The following is a 22773-nucleotide window of genomic DNA, read 5'->3' as shown; positions in this document are numbered from 1 at the left end:
CTGAAATACCTCCTCAAAGTTGCAAGACTTGGAAATTCTGAGCCAGGCTGAGGGTGTTTACACAAGCTGCAAATGAAAGGACATGAGGGTGGTCAGGGACCACACGTTGTAATGGAAAGAGGACTGGGTAGGAAGGTGTGCCAAATGGGTTCTACTCTGATCCCACTAACAAGATGGGAGATTTGCCTCTATATGCTGGGTGACCTGAACAATGAAACCTGACCTCTCCGGACTCCTTTTTCCTCATCTGTACGAGGAGGGAATTGAAAAAGATGACCCTTGCTTGTCCAACTATTGACAATTAGGTACTGAACACTCTCTAGGATTTAAGCACACTGCTATTTATTTATTTCTTCTATGCAGTTAGCCATTTTGGACAGTTAAAAATGTTATTGGGTTGGCCAAAAGTTTCATTCATTTTTTTTCCCGTAAGATGGCTCTGGTAGCACTTAGCTATCTTTAACTTTATTGGAAACAATTTTGTTAGATTGTATTGTGACAGCTGTCATATCAGTGTGCATTAAAAAAAAAACATCAAAATTGGTGAATTTTTGTGTAGCCATTTTAATATTGAGGATGGAAGAAAAAAGCAACATTTTTGGCATATTATGCTTTACTCTTTCGAGAAAGGTAAAAATGCAACTGAAATGCAAAAAAAGATTTGTGCAGTGTATGGAGAAGGTGTTGTGCCTGATTAAACGTGTCAAAAGTGGTTTGCGATGTTTTGTGCTGGAGATTTCTTGCTGGATGATGCTCCACAGTTGGGCAGAACAGTTGAAGTTGATAGCGATCAAATCAAGACATTAATTGAGAGCAATCAATGTTATACCACGCGGGAGATAGCTGACATACTCAAGATATCCAAATCAAGCGTTGAAAATCATTTGCACCAGCTTGGTTATGTTAATCACTTTGGTGTTTGGGTTCCACATAAGTTAAGCGAAAAAAACCTTAACTGTATTTCCGTGTGCAATTCTCTACTTAAACGTAATGAAAATGTTCCGTTTTTAAAAGAAACTGTGACAGGCGATGAAAAGTGGGTGCTGTACAATAATGTGGAACGGAAGAGATCATGGGGCAAGTGAAATGAACAACCACCAACCACACCAAAGACTGGTCTTCATCCAAAGAAGGTGATGTTGTGTATATGGTGGGATTGGAAGGGAGTCCTTTATTATGAGCTCCTTTTGGAAAACAAAACAATTAATTCCAACAAGTACTGCTCCCAATGAGACCAACTGAAAGCAGCACTCGACGAAAAGCGTCCAGATGTAGTCAACAGAAAACGCATAACCTTCCATCAGGATAAACGCAAGACCACACGTTTCTTTGATGACCAGGCAAAAACTGTTACAGCTTGGCTGGGAAGTTCTGATTCCTCCACCATATTCACCTTCAGACATTGCACCTTCAGATTTCCATTTCTTTAGGTCTTTCAAAATTCTCTTAATGGAAAAAATCTCAATTTCCTGGAAGACTGTAAAAGGCACTTGGAACAGTTCTGTGCTCAAAAAGATAAAAAGTTTTGGGAAGATGGAATTATGAAGTTGCCCGAAAAATGGCAGAAGTTAGTGGAACGAAAGGGTGAATACATTGTTCAGTAAAGTTCTTGGTGAAAATGAAAAATGTGTCTTTTATTTTTACTTAAAAACTGAAGGCACTTTTTGGCTAACTCAATGCATTTGGTGTAGATCTATAAACTGAACTGAAGAATTTATTGCAATTTGTGAATGACTAGAATTGTCCAGCCCAAAGAAAAGTGATTTCTCCAATAGTTCAGTATAATCTATGATAAATTACTTCTTCAATATAAATATTATAATGTATAAACACATAAACAGGCTGGGTTTAAAGTCATGAATGTACAGACTCTCCCCTAGCCAGTTCACTTATTTGGATCCTCTTAAAGGTCAGTGCTGATTCCCACAGGATGACCCAAGTGTTAGGATATGGCAATCTGTGTAGACTTGTCCATCTATGTACCTATGAAAATATAATTTGATAGAATTGCCCTACTATTTCATGATATGGCTTATGTATATGACCATGTATTGACTTGCTTAGATGAAACAATTGTTATCCTACAGTCACATGGTGAAAAACAAAAGAAAACTATCTAACCAAGCCCAGAAGCCCTTTTCTCCCCACTGTGGTAAGTTTGATTACTTTTTAAAATCCATCACATACTATATACATTTTTGAGCATCTATGATCTCTTTAATACATATCAGTCACTGCTATGTACCAGGCATTGTATTAGGCATGTATTAGCCATTAGGTTATAGCTGTGTACATAATAGACAGTCTCAATTCATAAGCATATAGGCAGGTAAACAGGCAAGAACAACTAAGTTTGATCTACAAAGTGTAAGATGCCACTGCAGGTACATAGGACAAATACCTGACCCAGAGGCAGTAATTTAGTAGAAATTTTCTGGAGGAAGAGACATAAGCTGAGAGACTTGGTAGATGAGATGGAGTTAGCCTTGCAAAGGCATTGAGAGGTGGGAATAAGGGTGATCTAGACATAGGGAACAGCGCGAGTATAGCGCCCAAGGTGAGAGAGCGCAGTATGTTGAGAGAACTTAGAGCTGGAATGTTGAGTTTCAAGGGGTGTGACCATAGATGAGGCCAGAGAAGTGAGTAGCAATCAGGTTATGCACACTATTGAAAGCTATCTTATTGTAAACTCTCTTAGACTTTCTCCTACAAATCATTAGCATGATTGATGTGTTTGACCAGGGGGATGACTTGTATTTTTCAAGTTTACTCAACATTCAGTGTGAAAAATCCATTTCCAGAAACCAAGACTGAAAGCAGAGTGATGAGTTAGAAAGCACAGCAGAAATCCAGATTAAAAATTATGGTGTCTTAACCAGGGTAATATGAAAGAGATGGGAGAAAAGAGACCATATTCCAAAGCTTTGAAGTTAGAATCAGCAGGGTTCAGTATTTTTTTTTGAATATATAGGATAAAAGAGAAGGACAATTCAGGAAAGATACTGTGGTTTCTGACTTGGGAAACTTGATTTATGGTACTACCTTTCAATGTGATGAGGAACCAAAAAAGCCAACAGATTTGGGTGAAGGGGGAAAATGTGATGAGTTTGTCTTGGGACATGTTGTACTTTGGGTGCGTATGGACCATCCAAATAGAAAAGTCTAGAAGGCTTTATGTATGTATAAAGTTAGAAGAGACATCTAGGCTGGAAATAAAACAAAGCTACAAAAGTCACCAGTCTAATGGCATCTGAAACTGTGGATTAGAAGACCATTCAGGGAAAGTGTGTAGACGTAGAACAGAGGAAAGCCAAGGACAGAACAATGACCAAAGCCCACATTATAAGAGATGGTCGAGACTCAGGAGGAAATCCAGGAACATAAAATATCACAGAAATTCAAGGGAAGAGGGCACTTGAAAGAGGAAAGGTGGTCCATAGTGTTAGGTGACGTAGAGAGCACCCCCCCCCCAAAAAAAAACAGTTTTAAGAAGTACCCATTGGATTTAGCAACCAGAAGGTCATTGGTGTCCCTTGTGATAACAGCTTCATTTGAGTGATGGGGATGGAAACCAGATCACACAGGGTTCAGAAGTGAGTGGGAGCTGTGGACATGGTGACAGTGAGTGTAGAAAATGCTTTCAGGAAGTTTGACTGTTAAGGCAGAAGAGAGATAGTGTGCTAGTTGAAAGGGTGTATCAGGTTGAAAAGAAGGTTTTAAGAGAGACTTAAGCATGTTTATATGCTGATAGGAAAAATCCAATAAAGAAGGAAAAGAGAATAGCCAGTGGCAGGAGATCCTTAAGGAGGTGGGAAGGAGGGTATGAGATACAGTGCACTGGTGGAAGCATTACCCTTTACCAGGAATAGGCAATCCCTCCAAGTATCAGGAGGATGGAGTGATGATGGTCCAGATGGTCCCAGGTTGGGTAATGAGAGTGTGATAAGAGCTTTCAAGATGCCAAGACGAATATGCCAGGATCCCAGTCCTCTCTCAGTTTGGAAGAGGGAGATAAAACATATGCTAATAATTCTGTTATTAAGTAGAAAGTGATAGATGACATGAGAGAGTTAGAAATAGAAGGCAAAGAATGGTAGCTTACTGAATGGAAAGGTTGTTTCTGATTTGGGATGGAGTAGAATCTCATAAAGGAGGTAAAGTCTGAGATAGTTCTTAAAGTATGTGAGGGACTCAGAAGTGTAGGCCATTACATTGCAAGAGAATAAGCAAAGGGAATTGAAGGTGATATTTAGGGAATGGTGACTAGATAAGATTTGAATGAAATGTCAGATAGGTGGAATAATAGGTGATGAACCTCAAGAGTTGGAGCTTCATTGAGGAAAGGCACCATGTCAGACCAAGGAGTTTGGAGTTGGACTTATTTTCAGTAGGCAGTGGGAAGTTATAGAATTTTTTATGTTTAAAAAGTAGAACATTTGAGAATCAAATTAGAAAGGCAAGACAGCATATTAAAAATAAAGATGTAGAAAACACTGAATGCTAAAAAGGGTATATTAGGAATTTGATAAATATTGATTAATGAATCAGGGGATGGATGAACAAAGACCATTTTGTATTTGTACAAATAGTACAACATTAAATTAAAACCTAATGTATGATATCCCTGGGGTATAAGGATGGTTCAACATACATAAATCGATACATCGCATTAATAAAATGAAAGATAAGAATCATATGATCATTTCAATATATGCAGAAAAAGCATTTGGCAAAATAAAACATCTATTCTTGATAAAAACTCTAAACAAATTAGGCATATCTCCACATAATAAAGGCCATATATCACAAGCCCAAAGATAACATCATATTAATGTTGAAATGTTGAAAGATTTTCCTCTAAGATCAGGAACAAGAAAAGGGTGCCCACTCTCACCCCTCCTATTCAGTGTAGTACTGGAAGTCCTAGCTAGCTAGAGCAATCAGGCCAGAAAAAGAAATAAAATGTATCAGAATTAGAAAGGAAGAAGTTAAGTTGTCTCTATTTGCAGATGACATGATTTTATATGTAGAAAATCCTAAAGACTCAATCAAAACACTGTTAGATCTAATCAACTAATTTAGTAAAGTTGGAGCATACAAAATTAACATAAAAATTCCGTGGTGTTTCTAAACACTAGCAATGTACTTTCAGAAAAAAATCCCATTTATAATAGCATCAAAAACTACCAAATATTTAGGAATACATTTTCCAAGAAAGCTGAAAGATATATTCTGAAAACTGTAAGAAATTGATGAAAGAAATTAAAAGAAGACACAAAGAAGTGGAAAGATATCTTGTTCACAGATTGGAAGAATTGGTATTGTTAAAATGTCAATACTACCAAAAGCCAGCTATACATTCAGTGCGATCCCTAACAAGATTCCAGTGGCAATTTTTACAGAAGCAGAAAAAAACCTCCTAAAATTTATATGACATCACAAAAGACCCTGAATAAACAAAGAAATTGTGAGAAAGAAGAACAAAGCAGGAGGCATCATACTTTCTGATTTCAAGCTATTCTATAAAGCTATAGTCATCAAATAAGTATAGTACTGGCATAAAAACAGACAGATAGATTAATGGAACAAAATCAAGGACCCAGAAATAAATCCAAGCATATATGGCTGATATTTGACAAGGGAGCCAAGAATACTCAGTGGAGAAAAGACAGGTCTGTTTAATAGATGGTGCTGGGACAATTGGATATTCACATGTAAAAGAATGAAACTGGATCCATACCTTACCCTCACAAAAATTAACCCAAAATGGATTAGGACTTAAATGTAAGACCTGAAACCATAAAACTCCTACAATAAGACCCTTGACATGGGTCTTGGTAATGATTTTCTGCACATGACACCTAAAGCACAAGCAACAAAATAAAAAAAATAAACAAGGGGGACTACATCAAACTAAAAAGCTTCTTCACAGCAAAAGAAACCATCAACAAAGTGAAAAAACAACATACAGAACAGGAAAAAATATTTGCAAACCATATATCTGTTAAGGCGTTACTATTCAACATACATAGAGAACTCCTATAACTCAATGGCAAAAAAAACAAATAGTGCAATTAAAAAATGGGCAAAGGACCTGAATAGACATTTCTTCAAAGAAGATATATGAAACACCAACAGAATCCGAAAAGATGCTCAGTATCACTGGTCATTAGAGAAATGCAGATGAAAACCACAATGAGATATTACCTCTTGCCTATTAGAATGGCCATCATCAAAAGACAAGAGATAACGAATGCTGGTGTGGATGTGGAGAAAAGGGAATGCTTGGGCATTCTAGCTGGGAATGCAAATAGGTGCAGCCACTATAGAAAACAATATGGAGGATCCTTGAAAAATGAAAACTGGAACTACCATATGATCCAAAAATTCCACTTCTGGGAATACATCCAGAGGGAACAAAAACACTAACTTGAAAGGATATTTGCACCCTGATGCTCATAGCCACATTATTTACAATAGCCATGACATGCAGCAACCTAAGTGTTCATTGATGAGTGAATGGGTAAAGTAGTTGTGGTATATATAGAATATTCCATTATGTATATAATATATGTGTATATATTGAATATATATATAAAATATGGAATCTTATTCACCCATAAAAAACAAGGAAATCCTATCATTTGTAACAACATAGATGGACTTTGTAGGCATTATGCTAAGTGATCATACAAATACTGTATGATCTCACTTATCTGTGGAATATATTCTTTAAAAAACTCATAGAAAAAGAGATCAGACTTGTGGTTACCAGAGGAGGAGGGTGGGGGGAGAGGGAATTGGAGGAAGGGAATCAAAAGGTATAAGCCTCCAGTTATAAGATAATTAAATAGGGATGTACATTATCCCTACTAGGGATGTAATGTACAACACGATAACTATAGCTAACACTAAAGTATGATATATAGGAAAGTTGTTAAGAGAATAAATCCTACGAGTTTTCATCACGAGGAGAAATTTTTTTCCTTTCTTCTTTTCTGTTTATTGTATCCATATGAGAAAATGGATGTTAACTGAACCTATAGTGGTCATCATTTCACTATATATGTAAATCAAACCATAATGCTGTATGCCTTAAAGTTATACAGTGATCTATGTAAATTATTTCCCAATAAATTGGAAAGAAAACCCAATATTTGAAATTTTATTTTGACAAATGATTTAAAGAAAGACTATAAAATTGCTATTAGTTTCTAAGAACTTTAATTTATTTGCTAAATTTTACCATTAAGTAAATTATGTAAGGAAGAACACTTACATTCAAAGCTTTAAAAAATATTTTTTAGTTGTGAGAGCTTTGAAGAAAACTTTAAGAAAGTATTATAACTATTTCAACTTAATTAAAAGAAGTCCCTGGGACTTCCCTGGTGGCGCAGTGGTTAAGAATCCACCTGCCAATGCAGGGGACACGGGTTTGAGTCCTGGTCTGGGAAGATCCCACATGCTGCAGAGCAACTAAGCCCGTGCACCACAACTGCTGAAGCCCGTGTACCTAGAGCCTGTGCTCTGCAACAAGAGAAGCCACTACAACGAGAAGCCCGCGCACCACGATGAAGAGTAGCCCGCACTTGCCACAACTAGAGAAAGCCCGTGTGCCGCAACGAAGATCCAACGCAGCCAAAATAAATAAATTAATTAATAAGAAGTCTCCTTAAGATCAACTGTATGGTGATGGGTGGTAGCTCGACTTGTGGTGGTGATCCCTTTGTAGCATATACAGATGTTGAATTATGATGCTGTACACCTGAAACTTACATAATAATGATAAAAAAATTCCCCTCAGACTTTATAGAGAAAAAAAGGAATCATAGAATTTTCAATGATATCATGGTGACTCAGGCTTGCTGTATGAAATGTGTACTCTTTGATGTCTCCAGTCACTACCACAAAGAGTTTGTCAAGGAGCTGATAGATTTCTCTTTATCATTTGTTGAAAGTATACACTTGTGGGATAACATGTAGAGGAAGCTTATCATTAGGTTGAAGTTTTGAAGCCTCAAACTAACATGCTTTTATATTGCATTATAACTTTGTTTCCTTAAAATTGTACTTCCTAAAGGTAATAAGTTAATAACTCCAAAGCCATATTTAATTATAAAACATAATATGCCATAAGACATTAAGTAAATACTTTAAAAATATTGGTGATAAACATTATAGTAAGAAAATGTAAAAACTGCTTTAGAAGCTTAAGCATGCAAACAGGAAAGTAACTTGCAACATTACCATGTCATTTGCATTAGCAAATAGTAAGCTATGCAGTTTAAATACAGTTGTGTAAACTGGGCAAGAATGTGTGAATACACAGTGATATTGTTTCTTTGAGAACTTGAGAAACATACCTAATGGACACTCACATTTAATCTTTGTGTAGGTGTTTCCACACTTGAAGTTTTATTATCTTTTTGTTAAGGACTTTAGTTTTAGGGTTTTTATTTAAACCTCTATGAATTGTGTTTTTAAATTTCTGACTCATTAAGCAAGTTCCCTCCATTTTTAAGGCACATTTTACAACTAAGATATTTTCGTTTGTTGTCATTAAACCCTTGAAATATACAGGAAAAAAAAGTTTTAAAAAGAGAACTCTGCATTGAGACAGATTAAAAGTCTTAGAGATGCAACAGGTCTTCAGAATATAAGCCTTCAAATAGCATGTGCTTTAAATGGTAATGTTACTTACGAAAAAAAGAAGGAGTTAGTTAAAAAAAAGAAAGAAAAGGCATTACCTATCAGCAGTTTTTATGAGGTAAAGTTCAGTGGGAAATCTTTAGAAATGGGTCCTTTCTAAGGCGTCACCCTCCTCTTTTGAAGCAATAGTTCCATCTAGTGGACATTTACTTAGAAACAAACCTGTGATTCCAAAAGTTAGAGAAAGGTTTTTTTCTTTAATGAAATGAGCATTAGAGGAAAATAACAAAGATAATAGGAGAAATAACTTGTTTAAAATATTAAATTCACAAGTAACAAGGTAGAAACCAAATAATTACGCTGGAAAACAAACAAAAATATCTACGTGTAAATAAAACACTTTCCTATGTTTAAGAACACACTAAAAAAATATCTACCTGTAAATAAAACACTTTCCTAAGTTTAAGAACACACTAAAAAAAAGAATTCGATAATTTAATCAATGTGGAGAGCCAAACTAGGTAACACTGGAATGACTGTGACAAGAAACAAACTACAATTTGATTAAAAACAAAAATCTGGTACACGTTTCCCAAAATGCAGAGTAATAGAAATCATTCATTTATTCATTTCAGCAACAATATTTATTGGCGTTCGGCATCAAATATATGCCAGTCACTCCCTAACTTCTATGATACTGACAATTGCTTTAGTCCTATAGCGCAAGAGGGGCTTCCTATCAATATCAGTGGCCATCTAAAGTGAACTATTGGAAATACAAAAACTTGACCTATGATAGTGGCTCTAATTTGCAACACAATAGCAAGATGGCCAATCTATTCAGATGTTTCATTCACATATTAATCATATGGATGATTCCAAAATATTAACATGGCTGGATTTTTTTTTTTTACTGATTTGGCAGTGTTACTTCTAATCACATTATGTCTAAAAGCAGATTGGCAGCCTACAGAGTAAACCTCTAAACATTTGGAATAAAGTAAGCCAGAAGTTCTTGTTATTGTTATCCTGATTTCATGAACTTGAAACCTAAATCTATGGATCTCTTTTATTTTAAAAGACCGAAATGGTTGATTGGATCAACCATTGATAATTGATTGGATTATTATTTATTTTTAGTTCGGTTCAAAATTAAAATGATTAAGCTCTGGATAAATCTTCTAGAATGTGCAGACTGTATTTCCAGGTGCAGGGGTCTTTGGATTGAGGACGTTTCTGGCTCTCTTTCATCCCTTATATTCCTTGACTATGAGTGGCTCAACCCAGAGCAGACAAACTGCCTACCAGGGCAGTTTTGAATTAAGTAGGATCTCTGTACCTCTGTTGCACACACTGGGACTAATTTCAGAGTTTCCCAATGCTTTTCCTGGATTTAGGCATATGAGCTAGGGATCTACATATATTTGCAGGGCGATTTAATGCCACTTTTCAATTAAAAAACAGAAGTTAAGTGATATGGTCCATGAATGTCTTCTATCTAGGCCTTAAAGGTCAATCATCCTTGCCCTTTCACTGGAATGGAAGAAGTCTTTGATACCACATAAACACTTTTTAATAGATGGGCCTCAGAGTAATTCATACATGAATGATCTTGAATTCCTAAAAATATATTCTCCTATGATCTTTCTCCAAGTTATAAACTAGAGCAGAAGGTAAACTTGATAAAATAGACTTTTTGATATAAAATATTAAACAGGTTAGAAAACTGGGGAGTGGTATTGTGACCTATGCAAGTGATTGAAATAAAACTCTTAATAGCAACTAGAAGAAAAAGTGGGAATAAAGGCCAGATGGGTGACAAGGGATGGAAGAAAGCAGTATAGTTAGATTAAAAGTGTAGGGCTTCCCTGGTGGCGCAGTGGTTGAGAGTCCGCCTGCCGATGCAGGGGACACGGGTTCGTGCCCTGGTCCGGGAAAATCCCACATGCCGCGGAGCGGCTGGGCCCGTGAGCCATGGCCGCTGAGCCTGCGCGTCCAGAGCCTGTGCTCCGCAATGGGAGAGGCCACAACAATGAGAGGGCCGCGTACAACAACAACAACAACAACAACAACAAGTGTAGGGGCTGGATTATGTGGCCATTTGGAAATAATGCTAATGGTTTCCAGTTACTATTTTCGTACTAGTTGCCAAATATTAGACAAGGTGCTTTATATATGCTGTCTTATTTATCCTCATTACAACCTGTACAACAGAAATTATTACATCTATCCATGTAACAGATGAAGAAATTAAGACCCTGAGGAGTTAAATTACTTGCCCAAGTTCACATAGAAGACAGAAGGCAGAAATGGCATCTCGTCTGACTCCAAAGCTTTAGCTTGTTCTACTTTACCAGTAAAACTATTACTTTTAACCCTCAAATGGAGTGTTGATATATAAAGCAAATGAACCTCCATGGAAAGCAATTTGGAACTACTGCATTACTCTATACGGTAAAAACTTTATTGTTCTCAGTAGCATTATTCACAATAGCTGAAAGGTTGAAATAATCCAAGTGTCCATTAACATGTGCGTGGATAAACAAATGTGGTGTGTACATACAATGGAATATTATTCAGCCTTTGAAAGGAGTGGAGTTTTGACGCATGCTACAGCAGGGATGAGCCTTGAAAACATTAAGTGAAGTAAGCTAAGTAAAATAAGCCAGACACAAAAAGACAGTATTTTACGATTTCTTGCTACTGATTAGATCAGCATCTTAAGGGTCCAGCAATATTCATTCCCTGATCCTGTTTCCATATAGACCTAGAAATAGAAACAAATACTACCCTAGACACAAGGCGCTTAAATACTTTAATAAACAAATTTTATTATTAACTAAAAGTAAGCAAAACAACTGAACAAGAGGAAGTAGCATATTACTTCAGGCACAATAAGGAAAGATCTTTTTGAGCATGAGTTTGTGAATCGATTGGAATTTTATACAAAGAAAACTTCCAGCCCTGGGTCCTCTCGGGAGTACCAGTTCCCAGCCTGGTGACTACTTTTTCTTTACCTGTTTGTTTGCATCATCCTCCGTCGCTTCCTTCTATGGGAATTGAGTTCCTATTGCAGACAAAGCACTGTGTTGAGGGGTACAAAAATGAAGTTCAGTAAACACAGTTTCTACCCTCTTCTCCTCCTGAAGGAGCGCCAGTTTGAGTCATGGAGAGAGCCACGTTGTCCAATTTATTTCCTGCAGTGCGTTAAATCTCATTGCACAGTGCAGTGATACAGACTCAGGTGAGAACACAGAGGGGCCATAGCCTGATGAGATGGAGGCTGGAGGAGGCTCAGGGGAATGATGCTTGAGCTTAATTTTGATGGAGAAATTAATTTCCTCATTCAACCAACAAACATTTACTAAGTACCTGTTACACGTCAGATATTTTTCTAGTGTTTCCAAAGTTGAGTGTGCACCAGAATCATCTGGAGGGCTTGTTTAAACACAGATCGCTGTTGGCGGAGGCAGGAGGTCTGCAGCAGGGTTTGAGAGTCTGTGTTTCTAACATGTTTCTAGGTGATGGTAATATTGATCTAAGGACTGTACTTTGAGAACCACTGATTTAGACAGAGCAGTACGAAATGGGGGGAAAGCAAGCAGTACCATAGGTCGGGTTGTGCAGTTTTAGCATGAAACAAAGGCACCAGCATGGGCTGTGGGGCCGCAACGGACCTTGAAATCCAGCCCTTATTGCACTTGCTAGGCCCTGAGGGCAATGTAAGCATTCGGGAAGGGCCGCTGGTCTGTATTTTGTCCACCCAAAAGGGCCCCTTTGTTAAATGTCTGCCCTGTGGGTATGTCTCCTCAGAGGGACCACTTTTTTGGAACTTGCACAAAGGCATGGGGTAAACCAAAGGCTGGAAGCAACACACAAAGCAGGGCAAGTGAGATGGAATTGCAGGTGGCTTAGAGTGCCCAGAACAAAACAAGTGATGATGAAGCTATGGCTCCGCACTGGTCAACCTGACTTCCAACTGTGGTCTGTTTCACTCAACAACCTCTATCCTTTTCCACACACAGATAGATTCTATGTTAAAATGTTTCACCCACAAGGCCCCTCAGCTTACCTACATCCAGACCAGGTGACGCTATCAGATATTAAATAGATCCCAGAAAAAGGCAAAGATAAGGGACTCTAAGGACCAACTGAAGGAAACTAATAAAAAAATGGCTTGGGTAGAAGATGGTGAATGAATGGAGAAGACCACACAGCACCAAGAAGCCTGGTGAAGATTACTGGAGAACATGAAGGCTCAAGATATGAACTTGGTGATTAATGGGAAAAGATGAAAGGAAATTACTGGCATTTCAAGTCAAGAAACAATAACAGAGAAGACTATCAGAGTGGCTGTATTTGGAGTTGACCTGAGAGAATTAAGCAAATGTTGCTTGAGAAAGCCTATTAGGAGAAGGATAGAGTCTTTGGACAAAATAACATCCTAAATAAGAGATTCTGCTGAGCAAGGAAGAAAGGGAATAGCCTAGAGATGGAGATTCTCATTTTTTAAATATTTAAAAGAAGCACAGCCTGCCAGTTATGTTGTGGGAACCATGCTTGCTGTACATATCTAGGATGTTTCCACTGCCTAGAATTATTCACCCGCTTCTTTTCAACAGGGCTTTTGGTTTCAGGGAATAAGATTCATGTGATAAAATGGATTGGGTGAGAACAAGAAAATATTGAAATTTCAACCTTTCTGTAGCAAAGGCAAAAGGCTTCAGAAAAGATTATTTAAGGTCTGCTAAGAGTGCAGTGTTCAGACTTTCCTCAACACAAGAGAAACTGTTCTCTGTGTTACCCAGTTAATGTGCAGGTAAAAATCTGCTGTCTGCAAAGTATCTCACACGTGAAGACTCAGCAGGCGTCAAGGCCCTGGGAGAGATTGTTAAAACACCCTCTGGAGCATCTGATTCAACTTCTCATGTATAACCTGAGAATTTGCATTTCTAACAAGTTCCCAGCTGTTGCTGACGCAGCTGGTCTGGGGACCACACTTTGAGAACCACCATTTGTAAACATTAATAATGTCATTTCTTACAATGAAGAAATCAGTGTCTAAATGCCCAAAGTCACAGCTGTTGGACAGTTCATAAAGCAGTGTGATACAGCTACTGAGTTAAGACAACACGCCAGGAAATACGGTCACCTCTCACTCTGCCACAAAGAGAGACTGCCAGTTTGCCCCAGTCTGCTTACCAAGGATCTCATACCCAAAGTGACAGGTGCAATATAGCAGTGTTTCATAAATTTGACCTCAGTGGGTGAGAGTTGATTACAATAGGCAAGGCTGATTGGGTCATACCAAGTAAATGGAGGATGTGGAAACTGTAGACACGTTTGTTGTGAATTTTCTATTAAATGATTAAAAGATTCCCTAAAGGTAAATGTGAGGGCATATATTTGCTCCAATCATCTGTCAGAGCAAAATTTATGCTACACATATCTTTGAACGTGCCACTCTGTATTTGAAGAATACCATCCGCTGGAAACAAGCACAAAGAGAATAGCATGGAATAGACTTCCTGGTGATGTCCACAGGCAGGTCTGGGAGCCCATAAGCATCTTAAATCAAAAGAGCCACCACTGAGATTCAGCTGCAACTCACGCGTGCGTCATTTAAACACGCTTAGATTGAGTGGCTTATCTGGCCCCAAATAAGTCACTGAAATAATTGGAAGCAGAAAGCGCTTTTGTACACTGTCCTTCTTTCTTTGATCGCTGGACTCATCTCTTCAATGAACAGGTTTCACCCAACAAAATGATACGTGGTTTGGAACTACTGTGGAATAAGCTCAGATTGGTGAACCAACAGCCCTGTTGGTTCCGAAAATAAAATTGTGCAGGCACTGAATAAGTATCACAGGAAAACATTACCAAGTCTTATTAGGAATACCGTTGGAAGTAGCTGTGATGGGAGGGTGGGGCCCAGTTCCTTTAAGAGGAAGGTTGGGACTATTGAGTTCGCTCTCAGCTCCTCTCATTAAAAGGGACTTAAATGAAGACTCCTGACTGTGAAGGGGAGGCCAGCCAGGCTGGGTGAAGGAGGAGGCTTCTGCTAACAAGCCTGGTATGGGGCCTTACACAGAAAATCAGCACAATTGACATCTTTTGTTGTTTCTATGCGGACTGATGTGTGGGAGAGAAGGCCCTGTTGGGTTAGTTAGGGATATCCTTTTTGAGGGAGCCCTGGAAAAGGAGCCAGATGGTGAAATAAAGACTAGCTGAGATCAATGTGACAGGGGCTTCGCAGCACCTTTAGTTATGGCTCTGTTATACTGGGAAAAAACAGTTGTTCCCCTTCTAGTTACATGCTTTGCTTCTGTGGTGTGAGTGTCTTGAATGTGCCTCTATAAATGCAAGACGCCAAGACCAATATAGAGTGTTGTTTTAAACTGTACACACAAAGGCTCCTCGGTTAGACCTCTTCCCATGGTGTAAGTATTTTGATGGTTGCCATTTTGCACTCTGCCCATGGGGTAGAGCCAGGTAACCGTAAATCCCAGCTGGGCTGATCAGCAAAGACTCACTCTAACCCACTTCGGTCAAGCAGCTCATGTTCTTTTAAGCACTTCTTCTTCTTTTTTTAATACAGAAGTATTTTTTAATTTAATTATGTGAAACACAAAATGCTGACTTGACATATATTCACATGTAACTCTTTCTCTCACGTTTACAGCTCAACAGATTGGTGAATCCAGAGGAACTGCTATAAACACTACTGTATCGGTATTTCAAAAGTTTATTCCAACCCATTTCTTCTTTTATACTCTAAAACATCTTCATTATGCTGTTGGATGACATAGATCCACAAGAAGACGGAGGTGCCCAAGGTCAGTCCAACCTTCAGCCAGTCAGGTCTGCCAAGTGGCGATTCCCGAATGTAGAACTTTGACCGCGCTGAAAAGCTGCTGGGGAGCCTGGCCGAGGCCACCAGCTTGGACAAAGGGCGCAACAAGGCGGACGGCACCATCTTGCCGGGCTAGGCTCCGCCTCCTCCAGCCCCGCCGCTCCCGGGGGTCGGTGTCCAGCCGAGCGCACCCTGGCGGGCGGAGGTGCGGAACTGCGGGCGCTAACCCCCTCTTTGAAGCACTTCTGACACGCTCAGCACCCTTATGCCCTCAGCGCTTGTGAGTATTTGGGCTTTCCCAGCAAGGAGGATGACCTGGTCCCTACAGTTTATACCCTACTGCTTGGCCTTCAGACAGTGTGCTCACCGTAAATGAATCCAAGGAAAAGATCGGATTCAAGATCAGATTCAAAGTTAAGTGGAATTTGATTTGATAAGGAAATATATTTACCTCTTAAATGTTAGATTCATATGCATTAGAGCAAATTAAAATTAACTTTAATATTACTAATATTAATAATAATGTTCAACACTACCATGTTTAATGCCATGGTGGTAATGTAGTTACTGAGGCTTTGCTGAAACATGACAACTGCTAATAACTGCTGCTTTTTGAATGCCTACTATGTGCCAGGGGATTTATGTACATTATTAGTCTTCCAAAAACTCTGTCAGATGTGTAAACCTTGTAATTAAGATATAGGGACTCTGGCAAAAAAAAAAAAAAAAGAAAAAAAAAGCCCAAGTAAATTGCTTAAGATTGCCCAAGTAGTAAGTGGGAGAGATGGGCTCAAACTTAGGTCTGTCTGACTCCAAATCCCATGAGTTTCCACAACAATGTGTTATCATTTTAGTGTTTTTCTCTAAGAAGAAGGAAAATTATTTTAATATATTTGGAAACAATATTATCTTTTTATTTTAAGATTTTGCAAGGCAGAATAGGAACATAATCTATCATAAAAGTACGTTTGGTATCGCAAACTCCAGGAAAATAATGGACGCCTTTCTAAAGGATGCAGCAATTCTCCCCCCACTGATTTCGCATAGCATTCATCTACAGAATTTAACTTTTTCTAGATTCCTGGAGGAAAAATCCCTCCTTACATGATAAAATTAAAGGCATATTCATAACCAAAAATTCCTCTAAGCAGAATTGAATTTTAAAACTTCCAGCAAAAAGAGACTGACGTCTCAGCAGAAGGTAAATAAAGATACTTTCTGCATCTTCTACATTAATTGACACTCATTTTAAAATATACTGATTAGTTGATGGACAGTGAACTAAGGAATTTTCACCTTCTAGTAAATTATGTGAAGTAGTGGCACCTACAGACAATGTATGATATTGCAGTCTAGCATCATTAGAAAGAAATTCTAAAGACTTTAATATAGGAAGAACCTGTTTTGTCAGGTTTTAATTTGTATTTATTTATTTTAAAATTTATTTATTTTTTACTTTTTTAAATTTTTGGCTGCGTTGGGTCTTTGTTGCTGTGTGTGGGCTTTCTCTGTTTGCAGCGAGGGGGGCTACTCTTCGTTGTGGTGCGCAGGCTTCTCATTGCAGTGGCTTCTCTTGTGGCAGAGCACGGGCTCTAGGCACTCAGGCTTCAGTAGTTGTGGCATGCGGGCTCAGTAGTTGTGGCACGCGAGCTCTAGAGCACAGGCTCAGTAGTTGCGGCAGACAGGCTTACTTACTCTGTGGCATGTGCGATCTTCCTGGGCCAGGGCTTGAACCTGTGTCCCCTGCACTGGCAGGCGGATTCTTAACCACTGCGCCACCAGGGAAGCCCCTGTTTTGTCAGGTTTTTAAAATTACAGAATGCATCTTCCTGGAAAAATACACGATGTCTGGAGTATAAGTAGTTACAGAATATGCACGGCACATCTTTCTGACATCTCAATTTTATTCGACATTTATATACGAAAATAAATGTTTATTGTGACTTAGATGGCACAATTAGCCTGATTTTTTTTTTTAATCTATGATGGAAATCTTCCAAAAGTGTCTCTGTTTCAAACGCATTCATTTTCGTCTTGCTATTAGAGGTTCTTCAGTGGAAAACTTTTAGAAATATTGGATCTAGCTCATTCCCTTTGTTTGAAAGATGAGAAAAGTCATGTGCCAGCTTGTGTCTAGGCTCAGAGAAAAGTTCAGGGAAGACAGACTTACAGACTCTTATTCTTCATTCTTTCCATCTGAATTTACCACAGGGTCCCCGTTTGTATGGTAGATACTCAATCCAAATAGGGAAAAAAATGTTCACTTTGGGGAATCACAAACACGTGGTCAAAAGAATTTGGGGAATGTGAGAAGTTCTATAACCTCGGAATCACTGAAAATTGGTAGCAATGCTACAATAAAAATCTCCCATGGGAGAAATTCTGCAGGTTCTCAAAGGACTATGAGTGACGTCGAGCAATTCCAACAGCAAGCACGTCTTCTTGCTCATCATCAGTCTCTTTTTGCTGGAAGTTTTAAAATTCAATTCTGCTTAGAGGAATTTTTGGTTATGAATATGCCTTTAATTTTATCATGTAAGACAGCAATTAAATCACCAGCATTAGCTTTATAGCACAGTTAACATTCTGAAACACATCTATTCCATATAATGAAAGATACTCAAATTTAGGCCAAATTTTTAAGTTCAAAGAATAGCTTTAAAATAAGACTGCCAATGAGTGTTTATTGTTTGATGTGCAGCTAGTTAGATATCCAGATTTTTGGGGTCATACATGTCTTTGTGTTCTACTTTGCTTTATCAGAAAGCAAAAGGACTTAGATGTGGCCTAACAGTAGACAGATAACTTCAAAATTTCCAAATGATTCTTCAAAATGAAATAATAGACTGAGGTTGGCAAAAGTAAGAACTGAAAATATGTAAGGATCATTACTGCAGCAGATAGCCCAGCCAGGCTCAAATGGGTGCAAATTAGCTGTTACCATGTTGCTGAAGAGGCACGCATTTGGCTTTTAGTCAAAGCGACGTGGTCAACATGGAAACATTATTGTTGCACGTAACTAGTGTCTCAGATGTAGGGAGCCTCCAGGGTTTGTTAATTCAGCAACTTAAGAAAGCCGTTAAATACCCAGAATTATGCTTTTTCTTCTATCAGCCTTGCCATCTGGGATAGCCCCTTTCATGCTCGCAAAATGATTCTATCTGCAAACTTTACATCCTCACACATCAATGTCCAGAGGAAAAACAAACTCAAGAGCCCTCTCTCACATGTATTTCTTAAGAGCTTAGACTCTTTCTCCAGGAGTTATTCCAGCAGATTTCCACTCATGCCTTATTAGATTGGGATCAGGTATCTCTTTCCAGCTCAATCTCCAAATGGAAAGGGAAATTGAACTACTGTGTTATGATTGGTTGAAGGCAATCAGGATTCTTGGGGCTGTGACTGGGGCAGGACTAATCTTTCCTGAGCCCTAATACCTGCATCAAATATGGGTTCTACAGAAGGAAAAAGGGCTCTTGGCAAAAAACCAAGTGTCTCCTACACGGCACATCATAAAGCAACAGAAATTAACATCCCCAAGGATCGATGGGGAGAAACTTTTAGCATGGAAGGTACCTTGATATAAAATAGAATGTATAGGGACTTCCCTGGTGGCGCAGTGGTTAAGAATCTGCCTGCCAATGCAGGAGACATGGGTTTGAGCCCTGGTCCGGGAATATCCCATATGCCGTGGAGCAACTAAGCCCGTGTGCCACAGCTACTGAGCCTGTGCTCTAGAGCCTGTGAGCCACAACTACTGAGCCCACATGCTGCAACTACTGAAGCCCCTGCACCTAGAGCCCGAGCTCTGCGACAGGAGAAGCCACCGCAATGAGAAGCCCACACACTGTAACGAAGAGTAGTAGCAGTGGCAACTAGAGAAAGCCTGTGCACAGCAACGAAGACCCAACACAGTCAAAAAATAAATTAATAAATTAATTAATTAAAAAAATAGAATGTATAAGTGAAAGATATGCTTAGAGGACTTAAAGAAAGGAAAACACATTAGGTCAGTGTTTCCATCTATCCCTTCTACTATCTGGGAATTTTATCTCTGACTCCTAATCACCAAAGGCAAAGGCAGACTACATCTTAAGGCTACTTTTCTCAGCTAGTATGTATACAAAGTACAAGAAGGATAATGACTTGTCTTGCAAAATACTGGGACAGCAAAAGGGTTTTGGTCTGGCTGCCTCTTTCCCCAGCACAACTCCATGGGTTCTTTGGGCTTACACACACACACAAATTCATAAAGGCTGTTTCTAGCATTGCTGAGTGCCTGATCTTGGGTTGTGGCATCCTGTGGGAGAAGGGGCACAGGAGATGAAAAGGAAGGTGTTTGTTCTCAGGAAGAATTCAATGTAAGGGTCCTGTCAAACAATGTAGATTATGTAGATAATATAATGGAAGTTTATGTTGACAATTTCATTTACAGTGCATATTCTTATCATGTTCTACATTATGGTTACAAAGTAGATTATAGGATTTTTTTCCTCAAACAAGATTGAAAAGTTCAAAGGGATGTTATTTTAATAAATCTCTGAGCCAGAATCACATAACAGTATCATTTGAAGAAGAATTCTTAACCTTCTCTGTGGAAACTTGAAAAACATTAAAGAAAGGCAAGCCTCAAGACTTTCTACTAAAAAAACTGGTTATAAACATTTTTTAGCATAAAAGAAAATTGTACTTGGATATCCTATCTAATAGCGATTAATGTCCTAAAATTATATTTAGCTAAACCATATTTAGCTGTACTAAAGAAAGCTCAGGCTCTTTTCAGATCTAATATGATTCCAAGAATTCTAAGATTTTATGTATTACTTAATGTTGTTGTTCTTTTTGTTACTGAGTATTTGAAAACTACACAGCTTCATAAATTTAACAACTATTTATTCAGTAACTCATACACGCCAGGCACTGACTGTTCTGAGTGCTTGGGATACATTTGTGAACAAAAGTAGACAAAAGATTGAAGCCCTTGTGAGCTAATATTCTAGTGAGGAAAAGAGAGACCACGAATGATAAACATAGCAGATTAATAGATATACTATGATAGAAGGTAATAAGTGCAATGGGGGAATACAGAGCAGGGTGAGAAAATCTAGAGCATAAGAGACATTGCCTCTTTTTTTATGTTTTTTTTAAATTAATTTTTATTGGAGTATAGTTGCTTTACAATGTTGCGTTAGCTTCTACTGCACAGCAGACGTTGCCTTTTTAAATGAGGTGGATAGGGTAGACCTCATGGTGAAAGATGTATGTATATCTTATAAAGTATGTGTATATATAATATAATATATATTTACATGAGTACATAAATACAAGCTACGTTAAAATGAAATATTAACTATATGTATGTTTCTACACTGAAAGTCTATTAATATATTTCCCACTAATTTAAAATTTGCGATTAATTCAAACACTACATTGGTTAAAAATTTACCTTTGTGTTTTCCATGAAGAGCTTTTAATAGCATAAAATGACTTCAAAGAATGTTTTTATAATATTTTTTGTTTTTCTTGATTCTAACAGCTTGCTTATTTTAGGAAATTCAGAATATTAAAAAGAAAGAAAACAAAAATCACCCATAATCCCACTGCTCATAGATAAATACTAATATTTTAGAAAGATTCCTCCCTTTCTTCATACCTGTCCTTTTTCCTCTTTCCTCCCTCCCTCTCCCCTTCCTCCTTCACTTCCTTCCTTCCAATCTTCCTTTTATCCACCTAGATAGAATTAAAAATAGTTATATAAATGGATAGGGTTTTTTTTTTTTTTAATTGAGGCTATGCATAGGTCTTCAATCTCTTATCTGAAAACTCTGGAATCAAAATGTGCTTGAGAATTGATTGGGTATAAAAAGGTAATTTTATATAAACTGTACATTACATAATATCCCTAGTGTGGTCTGGGGCAGGACCCTGCAATCAAATACATTAATAGTGAAATGTTTGTTCATAATACATGAGATTAATAAAGACCATAAACAGCCTCATATGAGTTACAGTCATATTTTGCTATTAATTGACTCACAGTTCATCACAAATAGTCTCTTGTTTTTCTGAGCTTATTAGATTTCAGAATTGCAGATAATGAACTGTGAACCTAAGCACATTTTTTTAAATGGTGTCGTTTCTTAAAGTTATATTTTAGAAAAAATTTAAAAATTTTTTTTAAAAAAGAACTTTTTTAAAAGTTATGTTAACATTCTATCATGTTAAGGTTTTGTAAACAATTTTGATAGTGACAAAATAGCTTACATATTAAAAATGTATTAAATATATTTTAAGCATGTTAGCCAGTTGTTCACCATATTTGATATATATGTTTTTCTAGTTTATGTTTGCCTATTAATGGTGTTTTTAAAAATATTTACAGATATTACATGTATCAGTAAATACCACATATGATACCTGTGGTGTCATCATACTCATGGCTGCATCTGTAGACCAAATCTGTAGATTCTTTTTTGTTTGTTTCACCTTAGGGTTCACTTTAATGAAGTGAATAGTGTTGCACATTCTATGGGTCTGGACAAAAGTATGATGACATATATCAATCATAATGTCAAAGTATTTTCACTGCTCATAAAAACTTCTGGAATCTGTATTCCTCTCCCCTCTCCCCCCAAACTACTGACAACCACTGATCTTTTTATTGTTTCCACAGCTTTGCCTTTTCCAGAATGGCATATAGAATCTATTTTTCTTTTTTTTTCTCCTTGAAAGAGAGCTTCAAAGCCTTTATGTCTATAAGACCACTCATGGCCCGCCCATGCGTGGACTGGATGGGCTCCAGGTGGCAAACTCCCCCACTAAATACTGTAGCTTTTCTTCCAATATTGAGCCCTGTCCCACTGGTCCTGCCCAGCAGTCACGTGGAGGACGTGTGTTGGGTATTTGTTGGGTATTTTGTGCCCCTTGTCACAATGAGCCCAGATTCCTGTCAAGTGTGTTGTAAACAGACGAGCCATTTCTTCACGCTCCCTACTCTGAGCACACCCCTATAAGATGTTTTCAGTTATGTCTTTCTTTTAAGATTTTATATTTTCCTTTTTACCCCTCAATCCATCTAGAATAAACTCTTCAGCTACAATGTAACTTCTAAAAAAAACATTTTAAAGATACATTATAGCTATATAGATATTATAGATATATAGTTTATATATAGAGATATATATAAACATGAGCATTTGCACATGGTATAAGATTTTGACAGGTACTTTCTGAGGATCCTCTCTGACTTTTGGGAGCCATTTGGCTCAGAG

General features: G+C 37.9%; 2 pseudogenes; both read right to left on the bottom strand.

Moving 5' to 3' along the window:
- Nucleotides 1–15329: 15329 nt before the first annotated feature.
- On the bottom strand, nt 15330–15625 carry LOC137223088 (NADH dehydrogenase [ubiquinone] 1 subunit C1, mitochondrial pseudogene; annotated as a pseudogene).
- Nucleotides 15626–22392: 6767 nt separating this feature from the next.
- Nucleotides 22393–22510, bottom strand: LOC137224166 (small nucleolar RNA SNORA11; annotated as a pseudogene).
- Between the last annotated feature and the right edge of the window lie 263 nt (nt 22511–22773).

The sequence above is a fragment of the Pseudorca crassidens genome, chromosome 4, assembly GCF_039906515.1.
Source record: "Pseudorca crassidens isolate mPseCra1 chromosome 4, mPseCra1.hap1, whole genome shotgun sequence".
NCBI lineage: Eukaryota > Metazoa > Chordata > Mammalia > Artiodactyla > Delphinidae > Pseudorca > Pseudorca crassidens.
Note: the sequence above shows the minus strand (reverse complement) of the source record. Positions and strands in the feature narration are given on the sequence as shown.